This window comes from Panthera tigris, chromosome F2 (genome assembly GCF_018350195.1).
Source record: "Panthera tigris isolate Pti1 chromosome F2, P.tigris_Pti1_mat1.1, whole genome shotgun sequence".
NCBI lineage: Eukaryota > Metazoa > Chordata > Mammalia > Carnivora > Felidae > Panthera > Panthera tigris.
In genome coordinates, this window is record NC_056676.1 from 28,167,190 (window position 1) to 28,186,327 (window position 19,138).

The following is a 19,138-nucleotide window of genomic DNA, read 5'->3' on the forward strand; positions in this document are numbered from 1 at the left end:
TCTGGATGTCTTCTTTAGAAAAGTGTCTATTCGTGTCTTCTGCCCATTTCTTCACTGGATTATTTCTTTTCCAGGTGTGGAGTTTGGTGAGTTCTTTATAGATTTTGGATACTAGCCCTTTATCCAGTATGTCATTTGCAAATATCTTTTCCCATTCCGTCATTGCCTTTTAGTTTTGTTGACTGTTTCCTTTGCAGTGCAGAAGCTTTTTATCTTGATGAGGTCCCGATAGTTCGTTTCTGCTTTTAATTCCCTTGCCTTTGGAGATGTGTCGAGTAAGAAGTCTCTGTGGCTGAGGTCAGAGAGGTTTTTTTTCTGCTTTCTCCTCTAGGGTTTTGATGGTTTCCTGTTTCACATTCGGGTTCTTCATCCATTTTGAGTTTATTTTTGTGAATGGTATAAGAAAGTGGTCTAGTTTCATTCTTCTGCATGTTGCTGTCCAGTTCTCCTAGCACCATTTGTTAAAGAGACTGTCTTTTTTCCATTGGATATTCTTTCCTGCTTTGTCAAAGATTAGTTAGCTTTCATCCCCCTCTCAAAACAAATCTCTCGGGACAACTGAGTGGCTCAATTGGTTAAGTGTCCAGCTTCAGCTCAGGTCATGATTTCCGTTTCATGGGTTCGAGCCCCATGTGGGGCTCCATGCTGACAGCTTGGAGCCTGGAGCCTGCTTTGGATTCTGTGTCTCCCTATCTCTCTGCCCCTCCCCCACTTGTGCTCTGTCTCTCTCTATCGAAAATAAATAAACGTAAAAAAATATTCAAAAGAAATCTCTCCATGTAGATATATATATATATAGACTATTTGTATCTATAGATAGTGTTATATTATGTATTATACAAAACATATATTATCATATCTAATGCAGTTTTACATATAATAATGTCACAATATTAAATGATTCACAATATTTACATATTATATACTTCGAGACTTTGAGGAAAAAGAAAGTTTATTCATTTTTAATGTAAATGTCTACAAATGGGCAGCCTGGGACTGGTATGTTGCTCTTCTCCTTGAGATCCTTAGAGCGCCAGGCTCTCCTCTTCTCACCGCTCTACCATCCCTAGGCGGGTGGGTGGAAAAGGGACGGAAGGGTGGAGGAAAGGGTACTTAGCAGCTATTTCTTATGAAAGGAAGATTGCTGGAAGCCGTTGCACACTTCTGTCCTCTCATTGGCCCGTGGCCATACTCCACTGCAGGGTACAGAAGCATTGAGAGAGTGGGCAGGCTAAACTGGGGAGTCGATATATCCAATGAACATTTCTTTCCTATGCTATGAAAGGCATAGCACATGAGTTTTGACAGAAAACTAGTATATCTGCTGTACTACTACTAATGCTTCCCTATAGTTACCAATCAGTTGCTGTCTTAGTTAATCCTCACAATGACATTGTGAGGTATTATTTGCACTTGGAAAACAAGGAAATTAAAATGCAGATACTAAATTCTTCCAAGATCATTCAGCTGGAATAGGGGGGAGAAATGCACTATTTGTCAGGAGAAAGTTTTGATCTGTGTTGTCATTTACTAGCTATGTGATTTGGGGCGAGTCACAACTTCTGTGAACTATAGCTCACTCATCTGGAAAAGATAGTAAAAAATCCTACCTAGACGTTCTGTGCTGAACATTACAAGACTGTCTTGTGTCTAATGGTACTGAAAAATTGGAGGTGATGACAGTCACAGTCATGGTGGTAATGGTGGTAGATGCAGAAATAAGGGACAAACTCTAGATTCAGCCCTGGGTCTTTCTATTTTCTTCCCTACATTATACTGCCTTTCAGAGCCACTCACTGACCTTACAGTAACTTAAAAAATTTCTTTTCTTATATAACAGAGGCAAAAAAACAGGGAGATTAAGAACACTGCTTCAGTGATGGCAAAACAGCCTATTAATTCTATCAATAGTCTGATCAATAGACATAATTGACCACTGTTTAATAAACCGCAGTTTAATAAAAAGTCCGTCGATTTTACATTAAGATCCCTGATCCAGTGATCTATGTGAAATAACTTACTGCTTTACTGACTTCTCATTTTGCCCCACTGCCATTGCAGCTTTTAGATACAGCTTACATATTTCAACTACAGTAGTACAATAGTAGAGTTAAATGAGAACCTAAATCTCTAGTTGTCTTGTTATCTTTGTTGCCACTACACCCTTTTGCTGAACATTCAGCCTAAGTTGATTGTTTTTGTTTGTTTGTTTTTTAACCTGGATTGTTTTTGTTTGTTTGTTTGTTTGTTTGTTTGTTTAACATGAAGATTTCTGGGCATCACTTAAGCCCTGTTAAATTAGAATCTATCTGACGGACCCTTACCATCTGTCTATTAAATAATTTCCCCATGTTAATCTAACACAATCTAATCTAATGAAGATGTATTTCATCTTCAACCCTCCCTGCCTTTGTGTCTACTTTCCTAGCTATTCATGATAAACATACCAGGATTAGAACAATAATCAATGGTCATCTTACTGAAGAGCTTTGCAAAGCTCTCTGCCTCAACTAAATTTTGAAAAATACCAAAACAAATAGAGAAATCAAAGCTGGACAGAATTCTTTCTTGAGGCTCTCTCCATTCACTGACAGACAAAAGCCTGATCACCACCAGGCTGTGTGAATCATAGGATCAGACTAGGAAAGACGGGAAATCTAGAGCCTCTAAAACAGCAAGAGGGCAATTTCAGACTTCGCCAGCATTCTACTCAAGCTATGAGCAGTACTTACTGGGCAAAGCTCAGCATTCCCTTCCTGCTGAACAGAGAATTGACTTTCAAACACATTCTGCTGAGTCATTTTGTAACAGCATATTTAACTGAATTGAGTTGCCTGATTTAGCAAGTACCTTCACTTCTGAGTCAAAGCTGTAGCTTCTAATCAGGACAGCACTGACCTGATAGCACTGACCATAATGACCACCTTATACCTTCACCAGCATCTTAAGTCTGGTCCATAAACTGTCTTAGCATATCATGGTAACTAGATTAAGAGCTCTTTGAAGGCAGAGACCATGACCTTAATTAATTAATTAATTAATTAATTAATTAATGTATTTTTATTGTGGTAAAATATACATAACAACATTTTAATCATTTTTAAATGTACAGTGGCATTAAATGCAGTCACATGCCATACATACGTCTATGTCTGCATCTATATTTCTATATTTCTCTCTCTTTCTCTCTCTCTCTATTTCTCTCTCTCTATCATCTGTTTATCTCTGTACAGACAGTGCTATATATAACTGCAGGAACAAAAATAAAAATGTATCTTTCAGTTTCCTGAATAGACACACTAAAATTTCTTTGCTTTTTGATGAGCCAGTATATTTTTTCTTATAACTCATACATAATTGAAAACAACAAACAGCTTCCTGTCATAAAGAACTTTTATGTGATAGTAAAAGATCCTCTTGCACATGTTAGTGTTAGTCATAAACAGCACACTGAAGTCGAAAGTAAATGGCATGAGCAAGAAATTTCATTAGATTTTAAATTAGGACAAATAAAATTCCATCATGTTATGGCTGCTAATAAATTCAATTCAATTAAACACATATTCATCACATGTCTATTATGTGCCTGGCATTGTGCTAGGGAAAGGACACAAAGATCAGCAAACACTATCACGAACCCTTAAGTTCACAATCTGGTAGAGGAGAACATGAACCCAATAATTACACTTCTGATTGTACAATTATATATTGAGATAAAAGATGTGAAGGATAGCAACATGCATCTATAAAAGTATACATTAATTTTTTTTTTTTTAAATAGCTGACTTAGTCTGAGAAGTCAGAGATGACCACCCTTGAAGCTGGTATGGAGAAGTTTACAAAGCAAATGGAGTCTGGGAGATCAGTACTGTGTGTTTCGTAAACACACAGAAAATCCAGTGTATATAGACAATTGAGAAGTCACGAGATATAAGGCTGTCAGCACTGTTGATCTTGCTTGTGTGATCTTTGTGAAATACTTAAAAATATTTGTATGATTTACTTTTCTCACTTGGAAAACATAGTATTGTTTTTGTTGTTTTTATTATCTCAAAGATCCCTTTCATTCAAAAACTATAGAATTCTAACATTCCACTGCATAATTTTTGAAGCCAGGGGTGCTGTCCATGGTGCTAAAAAAGTAGCTGTGAGGGTGATGTGATCTTAGCTGAAGTTCCTAAACCTGACCATGCTTTGGAATCACCAAAAACACCACACTCAAGATATAGTGAATTATGATCCTCAGGGTTATGGTCTTCAAGTTTGTATTTTTATAGATATCAGAATATGAGTTTAAGCAGTCGATGTTAGACTCCAATTTAATATAATTTCACTGTAAGTACTGAGCACTTGCTAAGAGTCAACTATTGCTATATGTTGATGATATAAAAGCCCCAAGTAAGGACACTTTACAAGTTGTAGATGTAGTAATAGTGGTAGTAGTGGTCCTGCTCTTGGCATGAGTAGTAGCAGGAATAGTAATTTTAGTGAGTTTAATAATATTATAAAAATAATTTGGATATCTTATTGGACTCTAAGAACAAGAATATTAGATGGGCAGCTATTATATATCCTCATGTTTTAAACAGGCAAATTAAGATTGAATGATAAGCATATGGTAACAATATTCTAGTTCTATGAAGAATTAAAACTGGGAATTTAAAAAAAAAATTTAATGAAAGTATACCCAAATCCAAAATAAAGTCCAAGGCACCAGGGGGCAAAATGCCATAGCAGAAAATCTCAGCATTAGGGCAAAAATCAGAAACAAAACAAAAGTGAATAGATGCTGAATCAAGTTCTCCAGACTCATGCCTTAATTATACAGCAAATTAAACCATTAGCCTCAGGCATGGGCAAGTCCAGTTTGAGGGAGCACTGGGTCAGTGGGTTGCTACTCTACTGCCCTCAGCCATGGAATCTCATTTATCATCTCAGTTGTGTCTGCTAGTCCCTGAAGTACACTGGAGAAAGAAGAGAGAAATCTAGGGGACTGTATTTTCCTCAGAGCAAGGAGATATGTAAATGGCGTGAGTGCAAACTTCATGTTTTATTCATAATGGTTCAAGTGATAAAATTTTAAGGGAAGTGTCAAGTAAGGCAAATCAATGATTTTAAAGGTCTTGGGTACTTCTACTGTTGGTATAACTCCAGCTTTCCTGAGGAACAGCATTTAACCCCCCAAATTCCCCTTCAGTACAATGGAAAAGAAGAAAATAATTTTTTTCCTTACTAGGATGTTTAAGAGAATAATACAAATAATTGAAAACAACTTTTCAAGAATGATGTATTAATAAATACTTATGTCATGTATCCAACCAGTGGATACAGAGCTTCAGACCTCACATGAATATGAAGCCTAGAATTGAAGGCAAAAGATGAGAAAGAGCAAGGTCAGGAAGCAAACTAGATGACCAAGACAGAGGAGGGCTACCTATCCTCTGTGATTGTGGCCAGCAAGACATCACATGCCCTGAATGAGATTAGAATATTTTTGTTGAGCATGGAAGTCTTCCCAGAACTTACTCATTCTACTGCATGATTCTGAATCATTTCACAAATGAGGGGGAAAAGGTCTCTTCCTGTATATCTTCCGGAAGCAGCAGGCCTTAAATATAGTAAATGGCAAATCTGTACAAATGCAGTTAAAACACTTGAAATTATACCAAAATGAAGAGATGTTATAAAAACAATTGCAATCAGAAAAAATGTTGTTATTCATGAAAATAGGAGAAAGGGAAGACTTCTCAGTACTTTGAAGGGAAAGAAGGTTGAACATCAGAAGGCATTTTTCCATTCTTATTTGGCAGTAGGCATGCAGGTGAGAACTGCTCACTGGCTATCCCAACATAAAGGTAATTTCTCTTAAGAATATCTCACCATTGGAGCATAGGCTAAGAGTCCAGAGGAACTAGATTCAAACCTTCATCCTCCCTGATTGTGCCTCCTCTTCAGCCTGATTCTGGTGGTTCACTCTGCAGTCATGCTTGAGAATCACCTTATGAGACTCCCCTTTTCCCCAGCCAGATGTCCAGTTCCTTCTGGGTCTAGTTTACATGACCCAAATGACCCAAGGAATGAATTAGGAAGGCTAACCTCAGAGTCCCCTGCTATGTGACCCAGGATTGGTGTGACTGGCTTTCCAGGTTGGTCAAAGGAAAACCCCAAATCTGATCTCTTTCCAAAGCTTTTCACGATGAAGAGGCCCAAGATTCTTTCTGCCCTTGCTATGATCTTCACTAATCTAGTGCAAGTATATATAGCCTTTTGTTCTCCTCCTTCTATCACCATTATACTCTTCCTCTTTTTTCAGTTAAAGCCTTAGGTCAAGCCTGCCAATTTTGGCTATTGAGTTGCTAAACTGTAAGGTAAAGAAATCTAAAGATTCTTTTTTCAATACTTTCACAGCTTTTAAGACTATTATTATCTTCCTGCAGATCATATTTTTGTATGTTAGACCCTCTCTTTCTTGTAGCATTCCTTTTGGATAACAAATTATAATCTCTACTCTGAATCCACAGACACACTCAAATAAGGGTCAGGTGCTCACAAATATCAAAGGAATATTTACATTAATAATTCTCAAAATATTGCATTTGTAAGAATAGTCTCTGGAATATGTTCAACATTCAGTAAGTCACCCTCCTGTTGTTTTGAAAATTACAATCATCTATATTAAAAATAACATTTAATAGTAATGCCAACCTAGTAATAACCAACCAGCGAGTATAAATACCTTGAAGCTGTGATATGTTTAGGTAAATTTTCTTGCAAATTAATAAATAAGCTATCATAATTTTTCATTTTATTTAGACTGAAGTATCTAGAGCTTGCACTGCCTCATATGTACTAACAAAATTAGCCTTTGTGAACTCTGACGCTGGAGGCAGAAAGAAGAGAGGCCACAACAGCCTCCTGTGATCATGTCAGACTCTCTTAGGCATCACTCACTCTTATGACAATTGGCCTAAGGACCAGTCAAGAGCTACCATTTTCCAAGGTCTGATGTGTCCTGCTGAATGACAGACAAAGTTTTGTACAACACAGGGATATTCTGGAGGCCATAATGAATCCAAAATTACCTTAGAGATAATTCCCCAAGTAACCAAAGCAAACTCTTGTAGACAGACCATGATTACTGAAAAAGAGGCTTGTGTTCTTAAAATATTTATTCCGTGGGGCCTCCTGCTTTCAGAGAGCGTATGTTTTTGATGCTTAATGAAAATAGAAGTCCTGTTGATGAAAAGAAATGATCTCATGAGGAAACTTTTCCTGTGCTGGTGTAAATCTGAGCTCTAAGCTCAAGATGACAGTGCACTTCTGTGACAGGCAGTCACCGCCTGAATACCCAGTGGTGTTACAATAACAAGCTGGGCAGCAAATGCAGCTCCCCTGCCCTTCATGTGTCAGAATAGGTCAATGCAACTAAAAGTGGTTTTCCCAGTAGCCTGGATCAGCATTCAAAACCTAGTCGTCCAGCATGAAAAATGTGTCATTACAATGAGCACTTCCCATGGCAATCTAGTAGTCTCTATTTAGATTAATTGTGATTGTAGGAAAGGCTTCACCCAACTAGTGACCTGTATTTAAAAGAAAAAAAAGACCCCATAAGGCTGTCTACATTATTATTGCTTGTCTCGCTTGTTCACTCACTCTTCAGCTTATTTTGAGACATACCCAGTGGGTGATTATGAAGCAGACAATTCCAGAAAGCCCACCATAGCTTTTGACGTACGTGAATGAAATGCTTTGTTCAGGACAATCTCTGTATCCCATTCTGACACTGTTTCATGATTCTTTCACTATACTTTTCTTACTTCGGGTCATCCGCCTGAGTAGAAATCAATTATGGATGGAAGAGAAATCAGAGACGATATGGAAATGCATTTTAAGTCTTTGTCTTTATGAACACAATGATAAATTATCATCCCCAGCAGAGGGCAAGGAGAAGAGTGCCTGGCCTGACCACACCACTTTCCCAAATTAATTTTTATATTTCACTTAAAAAATAAATCCTGATGTAAAGTGGAATTTACCTTGCCAATTAAATAGTAAGTTATCAAGAATAAGCAAGTCACCCTTATAAGACAAACTTGAAAATCTCCCTTCAGCGGCAGTGTGAAGTCTAAAGATGGGTCCTCACCAGTGGAAGTACAGACAATAGACAGTGGATGAGGTTTCTATCAGATGCCTACTTGAGAAGGAGGTACTCCATTTCCCCAATGGATATCTTCCGAGCAGAAATTTTCAAACTTTAGCTTGCATTAAAATCACCCAGAAGGCTCCTCAAATAGCAGATTGCTGGATCCCACCTCTAGAGTTTCTGATTTAAGTCTGAGGGGACCTACAAGTTGACCATTTAATAACTATCAGCTGCTGCCTCTGCTGCTCTGGGCAGCACACTGGGAGAACTACAAAGCTAGAGCGACATTCTTGACCATGCTCACACCCTAAGTCTCTCTTCCTTAATAGAAGAGGGCTAACTAATCTTGGGGGGAAATTATGGAACAGGTTTAGATCCACTGTTTCTTCTTTTTCTTTGAGTTTATCAGGGCAGCTTCTGCTCTTCAGAGAAAGGCTTAGGATGCCCAAGGCAGAAAACAGAGAACTATCAAAGCATAGTTTTCAAAAGTTAAAGATATGAGTCTATTGCAAATACACAGCTAACATCTATCAGAGGTTTATTTAAGGCAATAATGAAGGAAATGGAATATTAGTGAAGCTGGTTCAAAAGAGTATAGAGTGATGGAAGTATTTATAGTTAAGGAAACACAGAACCTTGAAATAAGATTGCAGTGTAGAAAACAGAAGTAGTTAATGTCCTATGGTGAAATAAAATTGTAACATTTGGGGTTATCTTCTCTACTGGTTAGAAAACTGTTACATCTCCTTTGAAGAAACATCATTTATAACATATAAATCCATAAAACAATATTTCATTTTACAGAATCTAGGTTATTATCCACGGTAAACAATAAATCAAGCAAAACCACATTCATCTAGAGTAGGAGTTAGCAAACTATAGCCAATGGGCTAAATCCAACCTATTACCCGTTTTTGTAAATAAAGTTTACTAGAACACAGCCACCCTCATTCCTTTACGTGGGTTTGTGGCAGTTTGTCAGCTATAACAGCGACAATTAAATAATCCCTAGATAGTCTTATTACAATGCTTCAATAGGACACTTAAAGGCCATGCATTCTTTTGTCTTACTTCCCACTCTTGCATAGTGTTCTTAACAGAACAAATAAGTACTAAATGAGACATTAGAACAGTAGGAGTTCAGAAAAGAGAACTGCTGGGTTTGTATGGTATCAATTTAGCCAAGCTAAAACTACATTTCCTAGCATTCCCTTCCTGGAGACCAAGATAGCCTTAATATTCCCCCCAGCTTTATTACACCATAACCAGACATTTTCCTGATGCTAGGCTCCTGACCTCTCTTGTCTTAGAATATTTATTTTAGAAAACTTGTAATTGTAAATTCTTTCTCTGCCTTTTTGAGATGAAAATGTTTTGAAAAGCGTCTTGCCACTTTTGCAGCCTAAAACTATCTTTCTCAAGGACCAGGGAGCTCTCCTTTTAAAGAGTAATCATCAGGGAAGGAGATGGCATGCAGCCCCAGACTTTGTGGGAGGGGAGGAGCCTAACTTCAGTGGGCGTCTTGCTCCAAGTTGTAAGAAGAAAAACCTCCTATTATGAAGATAAGAGAAAGTTTAGTTTTCCTTTTGGTACAGCCAATTAGTAAACACTGATGCCCTGAGATCCTCCCAAACCAGCTTTTAAGAATTCCTGCCATTTGCTTCACTAGAGATGAGCTCAGACTTCTGATATGTCTCTCCCATTGTAATAGCCTTCCACAAACTCTTCCTTGCCTGTTCAACACTGTCTGGTACAGTTTTTCTCTGACACTTGCATATTTCTTTATTAGCATGGATGATAAGGAACATTTTGCATGACATTTGGAAGGCAGAGTGAGTCAGAAGCCATGTTTTTTTCACATTCAGTGCAGGGCAATAAATGCTGTTGTAGCTCACATACATTGGTCCCTGATCTGCTGGGTCATTCTATTGTGCGACAGCAGCTAGTCCTGCAGCTAGTCCTACAGCTGCTTTAGCTCTGTTGGATCTCCTTCAGTGTCAGTAAATCCGTGGTTAGTGTTTACAGCAACTGGGGCAGCAGCTAGGAAAGCAGACCCTCAAACTTCTGCCAGATGTCCTTACGCTCTCTGAATCCTGGGCACCAGCTTCTCTGGCTGGTTACTGGCATCACTGAAGTTAGAAACTTGGTTGGAGGTGGTGAGAAACGGATGTATGTGACAGCCTATCCTTATGGCTTTCAGTTTGTCCTTGCCACCCCACTTTATGTCTGTGGTTTATTATTTTACTGCCTTTCCTACTATCTTCAGGCCCCAAATCAGAAACAGAAGTAAAAGCTGTATGTAAACTGTTTCACCAAATCACAAAATGTCACAGTTAAAAGGCAACTGAGTCAAAATCAAGAGTCAAAATGGTCTAATTGGCCAGTTGACAAGATGTCTGTAGAGCTGAAATAGATCTGTAGCATACCACAGTCTTGCTTGATTTGCATACACCAAAAGACTAGGTCTAGTGAACAGACGCCTGACTTAAATTATTATAATTGAGGAATCATGCCCCTCAACAAGTTCTCAGACGTGAACTGGTTCACAGACCCAAAGCCCCTTAAATGTTACCCTTAGGAAAAACCTTATTCCATGATGAAAGTATATAATGTAAATCTTCTAGCCTTCTTTTAAAGAGGTGTTCAGCCGTTTACCAGGGTGATTGTGCATTGCAGAAGAGGAAATAATCAGAGGGATTACTAGACATTGGCTCTACACTTAAACCAACTCCTGAAGACCAAAAATTTCACTGTGGTGCACCAATTATAGTAGAGGTTAATGGAGGTCTGAAATAAATTGAGTTTCGGTCTATCTCACAGTGAACCAGCGAGTCTCCAAACTCACCCTGTGGGTAATCTCCCAGATTCCAGGATGCATGACTGTAATTGACATGCTCAGAACTAGTAAGAATTCCCACTTTGGTTTCCTAACCTACAGAGCGCAAGCTATTATGTTAGGGAAAGCCAAGTGGAAGCCACTAGAACTGCCTAGATAGTAAACCAAAAACAAGATTGCATTCCTAGAGGAATTTTAGACATTAGTACCGCCATTAAAGACTTGAAAGATGCAGGGATAGTGATTCCTGTCACATCCCATTTAACTTGCCTCTTTGGCCTCTGTGGAAGACAGATGGATCTTGGAGAATGACAGTGGGTTTCTACAAACTTAACCAGATGGTGACTCCAATTGCAGTTGCTCTTTCAAATGTGGTTTTGTTACTAGAGCAGATCGACATATCCCCTGGCATATGGTATAGGGCCATTGATCTGGCAAATTCTTTCTGCTCCATACCTGTTAGTAGACACAAAAAGAAGCAGTTTACTTTTGGCTCTCTGAAACAACAGTACATCCCCATTATCTTATGTGAGGGTTATATTAATTCTCCACCCTTATGCCATAATCTAACCTGCAGGGACCTTGATTATTTCTTCATTCAGTGGGATATCATGATAGTTCATTTTATTTATAATATTTAGGTGATTGGGAAGGATGTGAAGATAGTAGCAACTACTCTAGGCATTATTTAGAAACATCTGTGCCAGTGTGTAGGAAACAAACTCCACAAAAATTCAGAGGATGGCCACCTAATGAAATTTCTAAGAATCCAAACAATGGCCCATGGCATGTCAAAATATCCCTTCCAAAGTGAAGAACAAATTGCTGCATCTGACCCCTCCTACCACTAAAGAAAAAGTACTAATTGTATATCTTTGATATTGAATGCAAAAGATGCCTCATTTGGATAGGCTACTCTCACCCATTTACCTAGTAACTCAAAAAACTTTTAGTTTTGATGGAGGTCCAGAATAAGAGACCTTGTTGCAAGGACCTTGTTGCAAGGTCCTTGCATCCCGTGCAGAATGCCAAGCAAATTGTCCTATCATTTGGCCTATGTGATCTATAAGATACAACAGGGCTTGAAGTCTCTTTATCAGACAGGAAGGCTGTGTGGAACTTCTGGCAGTTCTTAGAAGTGATTCACAGAGCAGATATTTAGGATTTTGAGGCAAAATTACACCTTGTTTTTCAAATAATTATTCTTTTGAAAAACTCTTCTGGCTTGCTACAGAGCTTTGGTGGGAAACAAACACCTAACCATACGCCACCATATTACTATATGGCTTAAACTGTGCATCTGAGTGTTGTCTGAATGAATGAATTCATTGATTCATACCCTTGAGAGAGACAGTAGCATTCATCATCAAACAGAAATAGTACATGTGAGATTGAGCTCGATTAGTTTCTGAAGACACAGTAAATTGCATAAGCAAATGGCCCAAATTTCCATGGCCCATGTTCCTATTACATTACTTCCTCCTTCTCAGCCTGCACCTATAACCTCATGGAGGGTTTCTTGAGGAAGAAAAAATGGTCCTGATTTACAGATGACTTTGCACTACTTGAAGGTATATGGCTACAACACTGCAGCCCCTCTCTGGGACATCCCAGAAGAATAGTGGTAAAGGAAAATCCACCCAGTGGTCAGAACTTCAAGCAATGTACCTAGCTGTTCCTTATGCCTAACAGGAGAGATGACCAGAAGTATAGATCTACACTAATTCATAGGCAGTAGCTAATGACTTGGTTGGATGATCAAGGACTTGGAAGAAACACAATTGGTGAAAAGATGTCTGGGGAAGAAATATATAGATCTCTCTGAATGACACAGAGAGTGAAGATATGCTCAGAAGGTCAATGCTGACACTAGGCTCTGTTGCCACTCATGCTCATTGCCACTGATCTGGCTCATAATGTTGGTGAAGAGTAGAAGCCAGACCCATAGCTTCTCTAGCTCCCACTGGATCTCTTTATGCTTTTCTAAACCCTGCCCAGGTTCATATTACATCTGTGATGAAGGGGGGCAGCTCTTCTTCAGGTCACTCCATCAACCAAGTTACAGGCTTGGTGATAGTAAGAGACCTATGTGGACTCATGCTTGCCCTTTTGGGCCCTATTGTCCTTGCTTCCACCACTTCATGTCTGTTTTTCCTTCTTCACTCTCTACTCTGTTGACTTTATTCTCAAGACAAGATGACGAACCAAAAGGTATGTATAAAGTGTTTAACCAGCTCCATAATAGTGTAAGATCGATAGAAAATAATGAATCCATATTCTGTATCATTCCAGATTTTTTAAAAATCAAATCCCATTGAACACAAAATCAATAAAAATGAGCAGGAAATGTTGAAGAAAACCTAATAATAGGAGGCTGATTTTAAGTCAGAATTTGAAAGAAATATTTGCAAAGGTCAAAATGGAAGATCCCTAGATGATAGAAAACAAATACTGTGTATTTTAAGGTAAATAGCCATGTGTTTTTCCATACTGGGGAAAAGGAATATGTCAGAAAGAGAAAAAAAATGTTTTGAGGTAGATGAGGGTATCAGAATACAAAAATCTATGAAACTGAAGCTGAGAATATTTTACCTCTTTTGGTGGGCATCAATGAGTTGGGCTAGTGGCATAGCATTTTTATCATGAGGGCTGAAGTGGCCAAGAAATGAGAAGCTTGCTCCAGAAAGTCCTATTAGAAAGCCCAAGACAGAGGGAGGATGGAATCTCTTCTTAGGAGCAAAGCCAGGGATGATTCACTAAAACATGGCATGCAGAAATGTGAGTCCAGAAGAAGGATAAGTCTCCATGATTAGAACCATTTTAATAGCCACCATTTACTTAGCCAGGTATAGTATACATTTTCTCATGAAACTTTATACAGTGGTTATTTTTGTTTCTTGTTGTGTGGATAAAGAAACTGACATCTACATGTTAAATAACTTGCCCAAGTTTGCATACTTAAAATTAGAACATCTTACATTTAAACACAGTTCTCCCTGACTCCCAACTGTTTTGTTAAGAACTAGTAGGTATGCAGTCACGAGGCGCTTGATTCAATGCTAGGACAGTAAGCTACAAGCTGTGGACCACTATATTTCTTTTTTTTTTTTTTAACTTTTTTTAATGTTTATTTATTTTTGAGATCGAGAGAGACAGATTGCAAGGGAGGGGCAGAGAGAGGGAGACATAGAATCTGCAGCAGCCTTCAAGCTCCGAACTGGCAGCAAAGAGCCTGACACAGGGCTCGAACTCATGAACCGGTGAGATCATGACCTGATACAAAGTGACCCCTTAACCGACTGAGCCACCCAGGTACCCCAGGACCACTACATTTCCTGTGCCTAAAGCCTGACACTGTTCTGATGTGTATGAAGTTATGGAAGAAAATCCATATAAATGGATAAGCTAAAAAAATTACAAAGGTAGATAAGTGTTAGCCAAGTAGGAATAAAAAAAGATGCAAATTTTGAGCACACACGAGTCCTGGGTGCTTTATAGATACACACAGCTTGACAGAAGTCTGTCAAAACCTGAATAAAACCTACTCTCTTATTTATATAAATAATTTTCCAAATGGCATGAATTCCAATTTTCTATCTTTAATGAAATGGAGTTGAAAATTCTTTATATACATCAAGACAAAAAGAAAAAAGAAGAGAAATGTGGCTTTGAATGTCAAGCAGCTGCAGAAGGTGGCCTCGAAATCCCAGCACCTGTAAGAAGGCAGTGCAGGGTAGTACTTGGGAACATGGATCCTGGGAGCCAGACTGCAGGTGTTTGAGCTCTGGCTCTGCCTCATTTTAGCTGCAGCAAAGTGCTCGGTCTTCTGCAGATCCTTGCTCTCATCTGGAAAATGGGGCTAATAATCGCTATGAGGATTATTTATGTTTACCTTAGCAAAATGCTTAGAAGAGTACTTGGCACATGGTAAAATCCATAGTAAAGTGCTTCATAATTAAGTTAAGTACTTGACACTGTTGAGAATTTACTACAGGCATGGGTCAAGTCTGTGAGGCTGTTTTCAGTAATTCAGTCAAGTACTTTTCACATAAGACTGCTTCCGGTGATTCAATCAACAAGTATGTTTTGAATGCTTGACAGGTTCAAAGTAGTGTTCTCAGACTAAGATTAAAGTGGCGAACAGAACTAACAGTAAACATAACCTCACGGATATTTATTGTTCTAATCCTCTAACACCTTACTATTCTAATCTATTAGAGGATTCGCCATGTTTTGATAACATTTGTTACATGTTATTCACGTAATTATTTTTCTTACTTGTCTGTAAATTTCTCAAGAGCCTTGAAATGTATGCTTCTTTGAATTTAAGTTTAAAGAAAAGATAGATATTCAAGAAATGCCAGTTGAATTAAGAAGGAAAAGGTGGCTTAAGAGGGAGGGAGGAGCCAGTGAGGTGGGATGGGCAGCAGTACTAATCCTGGGTTTCAACTGCTTCAGCCCAAACCTCAGCTACTACTTAGTAGTTATATGACATTGGGTAGGTTACTTAAGCTCCCCAAATCCCATGCTATCAGCTGTTAATGAGGATGATGATAACAGTACTGACTTTGACGTGATTTTCTATGAGATTGAAAGAACTAATGATTTGAAACCATGTAGTATAATATATGGCATGTAATAATAATACCATTTAATATATTACTATTATAAACTAATGAGCAAAACAATCTTTAGAGAAAACATTCTCTAAAGATGATGCTATGATTCAACATGTGTAGAAAGTGTTAAAATCACTTGTGCATGTGCATGCATGCATGCATGTACACAAAACAGTGCTTCTAAGATTTCAAAAGTCCTATAATTTTTACTTGAGCAAATAAAAAATGATACCAAAAGATTCAGTCCATCTAACTTACTACATACCATTTTAATGTCATGTGAATAAAAGGATTGCAGTGCTGGGTCCCTGCCATACTGTTATACAGACCGATTGCAGCAAAGTCAATGAATCAAATGCAATTTAGTCTGGCTCAACCAGATCCAGCTGGAGGCTGTTTCTGCACATGAAGCAGAAAAAAAACATTATAGACCATAATTTCTGCTCAGATCAGTCAGTCTCAGTCATTCTACTTGGCAGGCAATTGGTCTGACTAAAATGATTCTGCGTGAACGACTCTGTAATGGTGGATAAGGCACAACCTTTAGCCTGTAATAAAGTAGACTTGGTACATTCTTCATCACTCGACAGAGGGTGATCATCAAGCATTTAGGCTGTAACATCACCTTCTATATACCTACCTAAGAAACTGCATTTGGATATGTAGAAAGTTACAAAACCGGATTATGGACTTTTGAACCTAGTGCCTTGACTGGATGAGTCTTTTAAGGGTCTTAGATAGAAATGAGTATATTTTGCAAGTGGGGATAATATTAACATTGAGGACCAGTGTGACCAGAGGACTGGCTGTGGAAGAATGTGAAAAGAGGAATAAACTCTATCCCTACATCTACATTCTTATATTATGACATTGCAGATTCTTCCGTCAGGAGGTAGAGTGTGTGTATCCACATCTTGAATCTGAGCCGGCTGTGTGGCTCACTCTATTGGGATTGTGACATGAGGAGAGCCTTTAAAATTTTTTTGTACATTGGATCATGCTATCTTGCTGTATTTGGAGCCCTTAAATCACGCAGAAGCTGGCCTGCTGGAGAATGAAAGGAAGAGAATTGAGGTATCCATTCAATGTTAAGCCAGCTCACAGCCAGGAAGCAGCAAGACTGTAAACGTAAATGAGGCCAACACTGCCAGGTGAAGGCAGATAGATGGGTGACGCCAGATGAGCGCAGAAGATCACCATTCAGTTAATCCAACCCCAGTTGTTGATCTACAGAGTTAGAAGCTAAAAAACAGTTGAGTTAAGCCACTACATTTAGGGATGACTTACTAATACTAATACAATGAAGCTAACTAATACAGCTAACTGCATTACTAGTACAACAGCTAATAAAATGAAGAGGGGAGATGTGGAGGCGACATTGGTACCAAGGCCTATCCTTGAATCCCATATGTTTTTGACAACAAAGAGATTTTGGAGTATGGGCAAGTTGACTTAATTCTAAGCCCATCTATGTGGCAGATCTGGAATATTCCATACATTCCTCACCTCGAGACTAACGGGAGCAGGATGGAGGTTTCTTAACACTCAGATCTGAGAAACTGAGGAAGGCCAGGGCAAAGAATGAAGTTGGTGGATAATACTCCAGAAATTTAAAGAAGCCTATTTCATCACAGCAAAGGAGAGAGTCCAATCAGGGAAGACTTCATTTTACATTTCAATGTTCAGTGTGACCAGGAATTAATGAATTAGAAAATAACATGTGGCTTGGGCACTTTTCTAAAATTAAGGATGTTGTTAGTATTTTAAATGGAGCTTAGATAATTCAGTGCTTCTGTTGAGGTTTCTCCAGAGTGGCAGTGGACAATGACTTTGAACTGAGATTCATATAAAAGATAGTAACAGGGTGTTTTCCTGGGTTATTTGATGGGACAGCGTGGTGGCCAGAATTGAGGAAACTGAGATCAGCCTCATTAAGAAACATGCCCAAGTTCACTCATCTATTTAATGGTTACATTCAAATCAATGTCTCACGTCTAAAATCCATGTTTCTAGGCTGCTTCTTTAAGATTTGAGGAATTTATTACAAATTTTAAAAGTGGATTGTGGAGATAAACACAGTTCTTCAACAGCAAGCATTTTGGGACAAGGATAACATTAAGAAGACAGGAATAGACAGGGAAGAAATACAAGGAGCTCTGATCCTCCTGTTAGCATCCCATTATAGTAACGTTTATTAGTGAATGATCATGGTTAATTTTCCTTTCCATCTGCTTGAAAATGAGGATAGAAATTTAGAAAAATAGGAAAGTAAAATACATTTTTACATAAATAGGATTGAAACTATTGGATTGCAGTATAGAGAATATAAATTTAGGTTTCTCACAATACTCAGCATGATAATAATTCCAGATAAGCCAGAGAACAAAATGTAACTTTAAAAAAATGGCTTACAATATTGAGCTTTTCTGGTTCTTTTTCTCTAAAGAAAGCGATGGTCTGATGGATGGTGTCCTGGCCTTGAACTCAGAGGGTCAGAATCAATGCCCTAGATTTAGCTCATTTTACTTATGCAAAATTTGGTAAATTGCTTAAAGTCTTAAAGTTGCTGTCACAGTAGCCACTTTAGAATAATATCAGGATGTTCAAAAAATGCTGTATGAAAGACTGTGAACACACATGCGTGCACATGAATGCGCGTGAGCACACACACACAACCCACACCTCAGAGCAGAGTCACTGCCAGTCTCTCTCGTACCTTTGGAGTCCCTGACTCCACGTTTGGAGCATGAGCTTCTTAGATAATTAATTGTAACTGTCTAAGACTGTCTACATGAAATCAAAACAACTTACTGTATCAGTCAAGGTAATGAACCGTCAATTAACATGCAAATCAGTTAAATAGGTTGCTCAGTACCAGGTAGCACAAACAACTTCAGTTGATTGACAAATTATAAGCGTATTATATCATCTCACAGAGTAATATATGTAGACTCCCTCCTAAGTGCATGGCCAGCCCTGAGACTCTTAAGAAAGCAAGATTTTAATGGTAATGACAATGATGCTTGTGATTTCTCTGTATTTTATAATGCTTTTTGGCGTAGAAATTGCTCTCACATTTGTGACCTAATTTAAAGGCTTATGTCTGACTACATGTAAGTTATTTGCCTTGCACACCATCTTTATTGAATAATAAAAACTAAAATTCACGCTCATAACCTCTTAAGTTTTTTTGAAGTTAATTTTTATTCCTTTTGAGAGAGAGCTAGAGAGCAAGTGGGGGAGGGGCTGAGAGAGGGAGACAGAATCCCAAATAGGCTCCACGCTGTCAGCGCAGAGCCTGATGGTGGCTCTAACTCACAAACCATAAGATCATGACCTTAGCTGAAGTCAAGAGTCAGATGTTTAATTGACTGAGCCACCCAGGTGCCCCTCTCTTAATTTTTTTTTAATCATATAACTTTATGATCTAATTAATCAGTTAAAAAATCATGTAAATTAAGCAGTGTTTATTTATACTTAAAAAATTGTTTAATTAAAGGAACATTTACTTTGGGGTACCTTTAAATAGTGACTATCTCT